Consider the following 10,511-nt stretch of genomic DNA (forward strand, 5'->3'; position numbering starts at 1 on the left):
GGTGAGTACCTGTAATCCCTGCTACTTGGAAGGCTGAGTCAGGACACTCACTTGAACCCAGGAAGCAGTGCTTTCAGTGAGCTGACATTCTCCATGGCACTCCAGCTTGGGTGACAAGAAGAAAACTTTGTCTCAAAAAAAAAAAAAAAATGAGGCTGAGTATCTGTTTAATAGACCTTCCTCTGCTGTATTTCCTTAGTTATACATTAAATTTTGTAGTATTTGCTATTTTCTTTTTCTTTCTTTCTTTCTTTCTTTTTTTTTTCTTTTTCTTTTTTTTTTTTTTGAGATGGATTCTAGCTCTGTCACCCAGACTGGAATGCAGTGGCGCAATCTTGGCTCACTGCAATCTCCATCTCTCAGGTTCTAGCCATTCTCCTGCCTCAGCCTCCTGAGTAACTGAGATTACAGGTGTGTACAACCACATCCAGCTCATTTTTGTATTTTTAGTAGAGATGGGGTTTCACTGTGTTGGCCAGGCTGGTCTCGAACTCCTGACCTCATGATCCACCCGCCTTGGCCTCCCAAAGTGCTGGAATTACAAGCGTGAGCCACTGTGCCCAGCCTGTATTTACTATTTTCTAGTTACATTGTAAACATGCATAAAATGTGATTTTATTTGTTGTTCTTATTGGTCTATAAATGATTTCGAAGAATGTGTAAGATGTACTAATTCCTACATAAATATATTCTACCAAAATGTAAATATAATAAAAAATTACCTGATTATTTGAACTTTTAAAGTAAATTTAGAATGGCATTCATAATAATTTTGTGTTTACAATACAGCATAGTGCATTTCCAATATCTGTAGTTTTATTCTGTGAATTGGTTGGAAAAAATTCTAATTTTGAAAGTAATCTATATTTTACGGGAAGCATTTGGTAACACTTATATACAAACAGGATATAAGTAGATATATTCTGAATCCACAAACAGGACATAAATATCCACAAGCAGGATATATTAATATCCACAAACAGAATACATTTATATTCACAAACAGGATATATTTATATCTACAAACAGGATATAAATATTATATCTACAAACAGGATATAAATATTAGAATAACTTTGGTTATTCTACTAACCAAAGTTATTCTAATATTGAGTCCAACATATAAACAGGTATTGCTTTTTCAATTGTACATAATAAAACTTGGTTTGAAAATAAATAAACTTAGAAGAACAGTCATTTGATCTAAATGAAAAGTCATGCTTCCCATGAAAGCGTGAAACTGCACCTCCTTTAATTTCTTTGTAAATCTGTAATCTTATGCATGGTCTCCTTAAAACAACTTCTAATCAGAATAAGATGTTATTATTTCTTTAGTAAATTTGTATGTTCTGGTTTTTGTTTAGTTAGTAATACCCTCAGAGCCCCATAGTGAATGACATATATACATAAACATTTAGTTGATGTTTCATGTCCATCATCAACCTTTTGAGATACAGAAATTTCATATTTTTTATTAATCATAAACTTTCATATTTTTGAGCTCATTCTCAAAAAGATTTATTTGCAAGCAATGAAATAGGTATATATTTTCACCCTACAATAAATGGCAGAATTATTTAAATAAGTGCACTCCAACTAATGTTTATGCAGTCTACAGTGTAACTGCTCTGACTCTGTATTCTAAAAACATATCTCATGATTTCCTACAATATTTACTCGCCACATTAACTGGCAGTTTTGCATATATTTTAGGCCAAGGCTATTGGTGGCAAGGGAGTTAAGTGTATCTCATAGGCCAAAATGTGGGACATGGAAAAAATTGTCTGGTATGCAGATAGCTTACTAAACCACCCAACATCAAATACTTCTCTCACCAGCTCCAGAGGCTGAGAGGGAGGCTTTAGCTACTCATCTTAGAACACGTTTATCAGTAACCAACTTGCATGTTGTCCTGGAATGTGTTGTTAGCTACATTGTATCTGGAAAGGGTCAGGCAAAGTTGCTAGAGCTCAATTCACTATACATACGACTCATGCACTCCTAGACAGGGTGTGGTGGACTTGGAGTATAAGAGATATTGCATCTTAATTTAATGCAATGATTGAAAACAATTTTCTGAAAAACTGAAAGCAAGAAAACGAAATACTTCCTCGACCAGACAAAATACAAAGATGGCAGGTATAAGCTGGAACACTTATTACTGAACAAACTGGCATGTGTGGTCATCCTAATCACATATCTAGTTCCAATAAAGTCTTCCTTTAGTACCCAACAGTGATTGATTTTAGGCCTCAGGACCCCAACGCAGGAAATGAAAATTTGTGAAGTCTCAGTTCCCTTACATAAAATGGCATGGTATTTACATGTAACTTATGTAATTTAAAGAATATGTATATTCTTTAAATCATCTACAGATTACTTATGTTACCTAACACAATGTAAATGCTACATAAATTGTTGCTATACTGCCCTGATCTACTCCATTTGCATTATTTTAAAATTTTTGTATAGTTATTTTAATTTTTTGACTCAATATTTTTATTTATTAATTAAAAAAAATTTTACGAGATGGAGTCTCACTATGTTGCCAGGCTGGAGTGCAGTGGCTATTCCCAGTCAGGATCATAGTGCGCTATATCCTGGAACTTCTAGGCTCAAGTGAACATCCAACTTCAGTCTCCCTAGTAACTGGGACTACAGGTGCCAGCCATCGCCCCTCCCTATGCCACCCTGAATATTTTGGATCCACGGTTAATTGAATATGTGGAAGTGAAACTCAAGATGCAGCCAACAGATACAAAGGGCCCATTAAATATACATGGCTGTTTCTGGGGTTCCTGTTCTCTTCTGGACTCTTGGATCTTCCCTGCCTCAATAGCCCATACAGAAGTTACTGCTGCCTGATCTATCCAAGAGACCAGCTGCCCTGAACTTGTCCTGTTAACTCCTGTTAAGTATCTGCATTACAGATATGCCTATCTTAATTACGAGTCCAGGTAAATTTTTAGTTTATTCATTCTACATTTTATCAAACACTACTATGTATTTGGTGCATATCATGTATGTCAAAGTACATTTATTTGCCATGAGGACTAGAAGTCTTAAAAGATTGTTTCCGGAGAAAAACATTTATCTTTTTCCCACACTGTAGTGTCAAAAATGTTAAATTATAAAACACCTCTTTGCACGTTAATGTAATGTTATCAAACAAAATTGCCTACCAAATCATCCTTAATTAATAAAGACTTCTTTATAAGTTCAAACATCATAAGAAATAAAACAAAATTTAAAGACATTTTTGATTTGAAAGAGTCACATTTAGATGAGAATACATTTGACCATTTCTATTTGTATATTTAGTCTTCATTGTAAAAATAATTATTTTGGATAGCAATAATTCTGGACTATTTAGCAAAACTAAAATGTCAAATTTCTTAACAATATGTAACTGGATATTTATTTTTTCCTCTTGCTTCATACCAACCTTCTATAATCATATTAAACACATTAAATATGCAAATATTATCTAGGCTAATGCATATAGAGTTATGTGAACAAAATGACAATTAGAAATATAATTGTTAACAGATGGTTTTACTCTTTCTTTGCTGTACTTTCTTGGATAATTCTGTTATGGAATCTTTCAGAGTAGAGTGATTATAAATTCATATGACTTTTGTTATACAGAAAGGAATATATTAGGTAACAATTTATGGAATTTTGAAAGTGTCGTGTTTCCTTAAGATATGTTTGATATATTAAACCTAAGTATGAGTTTTGAAAGACTTGGAAGTGTATCATTTAGTTGCAATGAATCAACTCAGTCACCCATTTCATATAATTAATAAAAAAAGCATTATGATTGAATAACAGAATTTGGATATGAGATAAAAGCATTCTCACTGAGGAACCAGTGTCAGTAATGTCATGGGTTAGGAATGCTCAGGTTAACAGCAGCTATTTTAGTTTAAAAATAGTGTTCTGGATATGATGAGCATTCGGAAGATAGGAAATGGAGATTGGAGACCAATTATGGAGGGCTTTGAATGTTAGACAAAGAGCTTTATCTTCTGTGCCAAGGGGAGAAACATATGATTTTTATTTGAGGTTATATCATGATCAGATTTGTGCTTCAATGAGATAAATATGCTGTAAACACAAGTTGGAAGAACATTTAGAATGCCAGTGTTTAAGAAAGGAAATAAGAGTAGTGTCTGTGGACATAAAGGAAAGGGAATAGAATTTTAAAAAAATGTGCAATTAAAATGAGAAACTGAATGAGAAGACTTACAAAGGGAATGTTAAAAAAAAAAAAAAAAAAAAAGGAGAAAAGATTGTTTTTGAGCCTGGGTGATGGAAAGGTGATAGTATCAATAAGATAAATCAGTAGCATTCAAATAAGTATGTTTAGTGTTAAAAATGTTTAATTTGTGGCATTGATGGGACATATAGGTGATTGCCATTAGGCTGCCAGAATTGTGGCTACATATTTGCTTCTTCATAAAAACACTTGCAAAATCAATCCAAAGCTTCTATTGAAAACCAAAAGAAAATTACATTAGCATCACTGTCAGGAAAACTAATCAAAGTGTAATGTACAAAATATGTATTTTGCAATGCCCTTTGCATTCTTCTTTAAATTCAAATTCAAGGAATTTACTATATATTCAGTATGTATTTGGGAAAGCTTGATAGTCTAGCTAAGATAGAGCATGCATACTACCGCAGTTTAGTTTTATTGCCAGGCTTGGGAAGCATTTAAACCCAGGACCCATCACAATGCCTGGAATTTGGTAGATCCTCAAGGATGAGGATGAAAGGATAAATGAATCAATGGATGAGTGAGCACATTTTTGATCTTTTGAAACTTTGGAGGTCATTGTGTTCTCTTTTTTGGGATAGTGTTGAAAGAGAATATGATAGGAATACATGATGAAAGTTTGAAAAAGTCACATTGCTTAAATATAACTAGACTGCCCATAGTTGATCAGATTAAAGCCCCAGAGTCTCTTATGGTTAATCTGAAGATTTATGAAGCTAAAAATTTGTTTTCATTTCCTCATTTACATAACTGTATGAAACATAGGAGAGTGGCATGTGATTGATATATATGCCCAAGTAAAATATAAAGCCAAAATTATTATTATCATTAGATGTTTCTTAAAAGTAATTATCTATTTCACTCATGTCTATCTACATAGGGTAATTGTTTAGCTGCCAATGACAACTGGAAAAAAAAAGTCACTATATGAAGATTAATTGATTTAGGTACATTTCTACCTGATTGCAGGTGGATGTCATAATGGACCATAGGAAAATTCTTTGCACTTTTTAGGTCTTTAGTCCATCCTGCTTTTCATCTTTTGGATTCCATTTCTAATGTTTACATTATAGCATCATAAAGCTGATGATAAATCTCATGATCTACAAAGCTTTGCCAGCCAAGAGGAGGAAATGGTGGTGTGTTATAAAGTTTGATATGCTACCAAGCATTTTCTGATATTGAAGGGTGTTTTGGATTGATTGTGTCCCCTCTGAAAGAATATATTGAAGTTCTAACCCCCATTACCTCAGAATGTGACCTTATTTAGAGTTAGGTTGTTTGCAGATGTAATTAGTTAAGATGAGATCATACTGGAATAGGGTAGGGCCCTAATCCAACATGACTGGTGTCTTTGCAAGAAGATGTCCATGTGAAGACAGATACACACAAGGATTTCACCACGTGATGATAAAGGTAGAGATTAGAATTATGCAGTTGCAAGCCAAAGAATGTCAAAAATTGCCAGCAAACCACCAGAAACTGAGAGAATGCAAGGAAAGGTTATTCCATACATTTCAGAGAGAGCATGGTCCTAATGATATTTGATCTCTGACTTTTACCCTCCAGAAATATGAAATAATAAATGTCTGTTGCTTTAAGCAGTTGAGTTTAGTGGTACTGTGTTATGGCAGTACTAGGAAATTAGAGAGTAAAATACACTATGGGGCATAAAATGCTATTGTTTATAGTCTCCATTACATTTTCATCGAAGTTACCATTGGATAGGTATGGCCACAAACTTGTGCTTCAGAATTTCCTGTATTTTGAAAAACCATGTTTCCAATAATAGTATTCTAACAACATCCCTTGATATTTATTTCCAGATATTCCCATCAGCTCCATGTTCTGTTTGTTTTTGAAAGATGCAACTACTGTTAAGAAACCACTTACCAAGCTATTAATTCATGCATCATTTAAAGCCATTGGAAGCTGGACTCAAGGATATCAAATTCACTTTAGGTTTATGCAGCTCAGGGACAGTTTTTAAAAGGAAAGACTGGTGTAGTTTCCCAGGATAATGAGAACTCATCATATATTATGAAAACTGACATATTTATTACTTTTTCGCACTCATTAATTATTATGTAAAGTCTTCTGACATGAAAAATCTGGTCATTAATTTTTCCCTTGCTTGAATTTTGAGATATATTAATTACTTTTTATTTCCTTGGGCTATGCAATTTTAAGTAATTATTTTGGAAGAATATTTTTGGTGAGAGACTTATAGAACCTCACAATATCCATTTATGATTTTCTTTAAATTTAATTTCCTAAAAGTGTATGAATTTTAACTTCACAGACTTCCTATTGAATATAGTAAATTAAAGATTCCGAGAAAATCAATAACTTGTTAGTAAACAGTGAGCATAATTTATCCTTTTATCTTTTTTCCATGTCTGTTTTCAACTGTTTTATGTAAAATATTTCTATTTCTCTGTGATTCTGTTTTCCTGTCTACTGCTGTCCTTAAAAGAAAACTACTTGTGTCTGTTTCCTCTAATTAAACAGAAAATTTCTTGTACCCTGTTCCTCTGAAAAGTTATTTTTGTTATAATTATTCCTAATACATATGTAATATGCTAGGTAGATATGTAATATTATTACATATCTAGATGACATGTATTCAGCTAGTTTTTTCAATTCATCTATCTTTATAGATGAAGAACTTTAAAAAATACAGAATCACACAAAGTTGTAGAAACTATGACATCAGGTACTGTTAAGGCCATCGATCACACTTCTGTACTAAATAAGAAAAATGTCTTGGATAATGGTTTCTTTCCATATTGTGTTTGTGTGTGTATGTACGTGTGAATAATTGATGTGTACAGCTTCTCACTCACACAAAAGTATTGAATGAAATTTCCTTTATTTTAGAAAGGAAAGTACCAATGATTTTGATACATTTTGAAGGTCAGCAATGTTCAGCGTAGAGCAATATGTGGAGAACAATAGCTCCTTAGAGAGTGGAAAACATGGTACTCTCATTATCCATAATCTCAGCTGGTCACCATAGTAACAGCATTTTATTTTCCAAGATGTAAGCCTTTATAGTTCTGGAGAATTCACTTCCTAGGCCTCCAGACACTTCAGCGGCATCTAGTGGCTGAGATTTCAGCTGAATTTTTTGCGCTTTACCGCCTGCTACATTATGTTGAAAAATTGATGTCATGCACATGTGGCTAACTGTGCCTATATTTCTCACTCATCATGATGGGTGACTATAATTTTTCAAGCAAATATTTGTGGGTTTCAGTCCAATAAAAGGGCAAAAATATAAGTACAAAATTTTATTAGTAGTTCTATTAGGAAGAATTTTGCAGGGGAATTGGGGAGTGGTAAGAGGCACTGTGTATTTTCCAAATATAGAAGGAATTTGGAAAGTGGCAGTTTCCAGAGATGATGAAATGTTTGCTCAGATAACTATTTATAACTATATAGAACTATTTTCTGGAATGCCTAGGGGAAGGATGTGTTAAAGATTCAACATTTTCACCAGTGAATTCTGACAGTAATTAAATCGTATTTACCCATTTTCACTTTCTGATTCACTTATCTGCCCTTTACTATGTAACTTTTAGAAATTAAAAACTGTAAGAGTGGCTATTGTATATTTCATATGCTAACTGGAGTATAACAGAACTTGATTGCAAACAGGGCAATTCAGAGCCCCTGTTTTACCCTCAGGGAGGTAGTATGGGATTTTTGAAAAGACAAATACTAGAATGAGATCCAGGTGTAGTCTTGCTTCTACCATTTCATAGGTATTTATGCTGGAGCAAAATCTACAGCAGTGGTTCTCAATCCTGGCTAAAAAGTCAGTACCCTGACTCTGGACTGAGTCAGAGTCATTGGAAGTAGAGTCTGGCATAACTTGAAGAAAAAATAAAATCTGAGCAACCACACGTTAGAATTTCTTGATGTGCTTTTTAACTTGTCACTTTTCTAACTATACTCCTCATCGTGTGGACCACTGATCAACAGAATTACTTGGCAGCTTGTTGTAAATTAATACACATTTAAGTTTGAGAAGCAATGAAAACCCATAGTTTCTAATTCAGAATGTCTGGGTGAACCTAGGAATTTATGCTTTTTGAAAACTTAGGTGTTTCTGTGTGTGCTTAATTTCCTGTTATAGCTGACACTGTTACCTACAAGTTACCTGGGAGGATTAAATGAGGACACAGGTAAAGTACTCTGTGGGTTCCATGTTCGATATAAATATTGTTACTCATTTATTCACTAAGTCAACCAACATTTATTGAGTACCTACTGTACCTCAAGTGCTGTAACAGGGAAACATAAAAGAGGTAATTTGGATGACACCCAGGGCTAAAATCAGTCTTAGAAATAGGTAATTCTCAGTTTATAAGTGTTTTTCTAACATTTTTACTTGCTTATCTTATGCATATCAGATAAATTTTAACATAAATGAACAATATGATTTCATCATAAATTAACAATATTGTTTATTTGATATTGTTAATTCATAAAGTATGAGATGAATGCATATCATGTATCCAAATCGGTATTTATCTTAGTTGAAATTTTTCTTAAAAGATACAACATATTCTTTACCTTTAGAAATGTATATATTAATGTAGAAGATTGTAACTGGGCCCCTTCCTTACAGCATATATAAAACTTAAGATGGATTAAAGACTTAAATGTAAACTCTAAAACTATAAAAAAAAAAAAAAAAACCCAGAAGGTAACCCAGGAAATACCATTCTGGACATAGGACCTGGCAAAGATTGCAGGATGAAGATGCTAAAAAGCAATTGCAGCAAAACCAAAAATTGGCAAATGGGACCTAATTAAAGTAAAGAGCTTCTGCACATCAAAAGAAACTATCAACAGAGTAACTTGTAGAACTATCAACAGGCAACTTATAGAATTGGAGAAAATGTTTGCAAACTGCATTAGACAAAGGTCTAATATGCAGCATCTACTAGGAACTTAAACAAATTCACAAGCAAAAACAACCCCATTAAAAAATGGGCAAAGAGATGAACAGACACTTTTCAAAAGAAGACATGTCATGCAGCCAACAAGCATATAAAAATAAGCTCATCATCACGAATCAGAGAAATGCAAATCAAAATCACAGTGATACACCATCTCACACCAGTCAGAATGGTTATTATTAAAAATTCAAAAAATAACAGCTGCTGGCAACCTTGTGGAGAAAAGGCAACACTTATATACTGCTGATAAGAGTGTAAATTACTTCAGCCACTGTGGAAAGCAGTTAGGAGATTTCTCAAAGAGCTTGAAACAGAATTACCATTTGACCCAGAAATCCCATTGTTGAGTATATACTCAAAGGGATTAAATCATTCTGCCATAAAGACACATGCATGTGTATATTCACTGCAGCATTATTCAAATTAACAAAGACATGGAATCACCCTAAATGCTCATCAACAGTGGATTTGATAAAGAAAATGTGGTACATACACTCCATAGAATATCATGTGACTGTAAAAAAGAATGAGATCAGGTCCTTTACAGCAACATGGATGGAGCTGCAGGTCATTATCCTAAGCGAACTAACACAGAAACAGAAAACCAAATACCGCATGTTCTCACTTAGAAGTGTGAACTAAACGTTGAGTACATATAGACACAAAGCTAGGAACACAAGATACCAGAGCCTACTTGAGTGTGGAGGGTGAGAAGAGAGTGGGAATAAAGAAAAAACTACCAATTTTGTACTACGCTTATTATCTTGGTGACAAAATAATTTTTACACCAAACCCTCTGACATGCAATTTACCTATATAACAAACCTACACATGTACTCTTGAACCTAAAATAAAATACAGAAGAAATGCATATGTTAGATGAGTAGTGAAAGCATATTAATAAAGTGATTAATGAACAATACCAGAATAAAATTGTCCAGAAGAACTAATTATAAACTTTTTAGTGATGCTATATGTTTTTGAAGAAAATTGTATTGGATCAAGTTTTGGAAAACAGACTCTGATATGCAAAATTGTGTGCAGAGAATGTATTAGGAAGCTGTCTTGGAATGACACCTGCAAGAGAATGAGGAAAGTAAGACTGGGTAAAAAGAGAGATCTAAAAGCGAAGCATTTATACCAGATAACATTTCATCCAGGGAACTCTAAAACTGGAATGATTATTCAAAGATGTCCAGAAGGACAGGCATTTGTAACCCTGTATCAACAAGCCATTGGACGTGAATTACTTCCAGGTG

The sequence above is a fragment of the Papio anubis genome, chromosome 8 (genome assembly GCF_008728515.1).
Source record: "Papio anubis isolate 15944 chromosome 8, Panubis1.0, whole genome shotgun sequence".
NCBI classification, from domain to species: domain Eukaryota; kingdom Metazoa; phylum Chordata; class Mammalia; order Primates; family Cercopithecidae; genus Papio; species Papio anubis.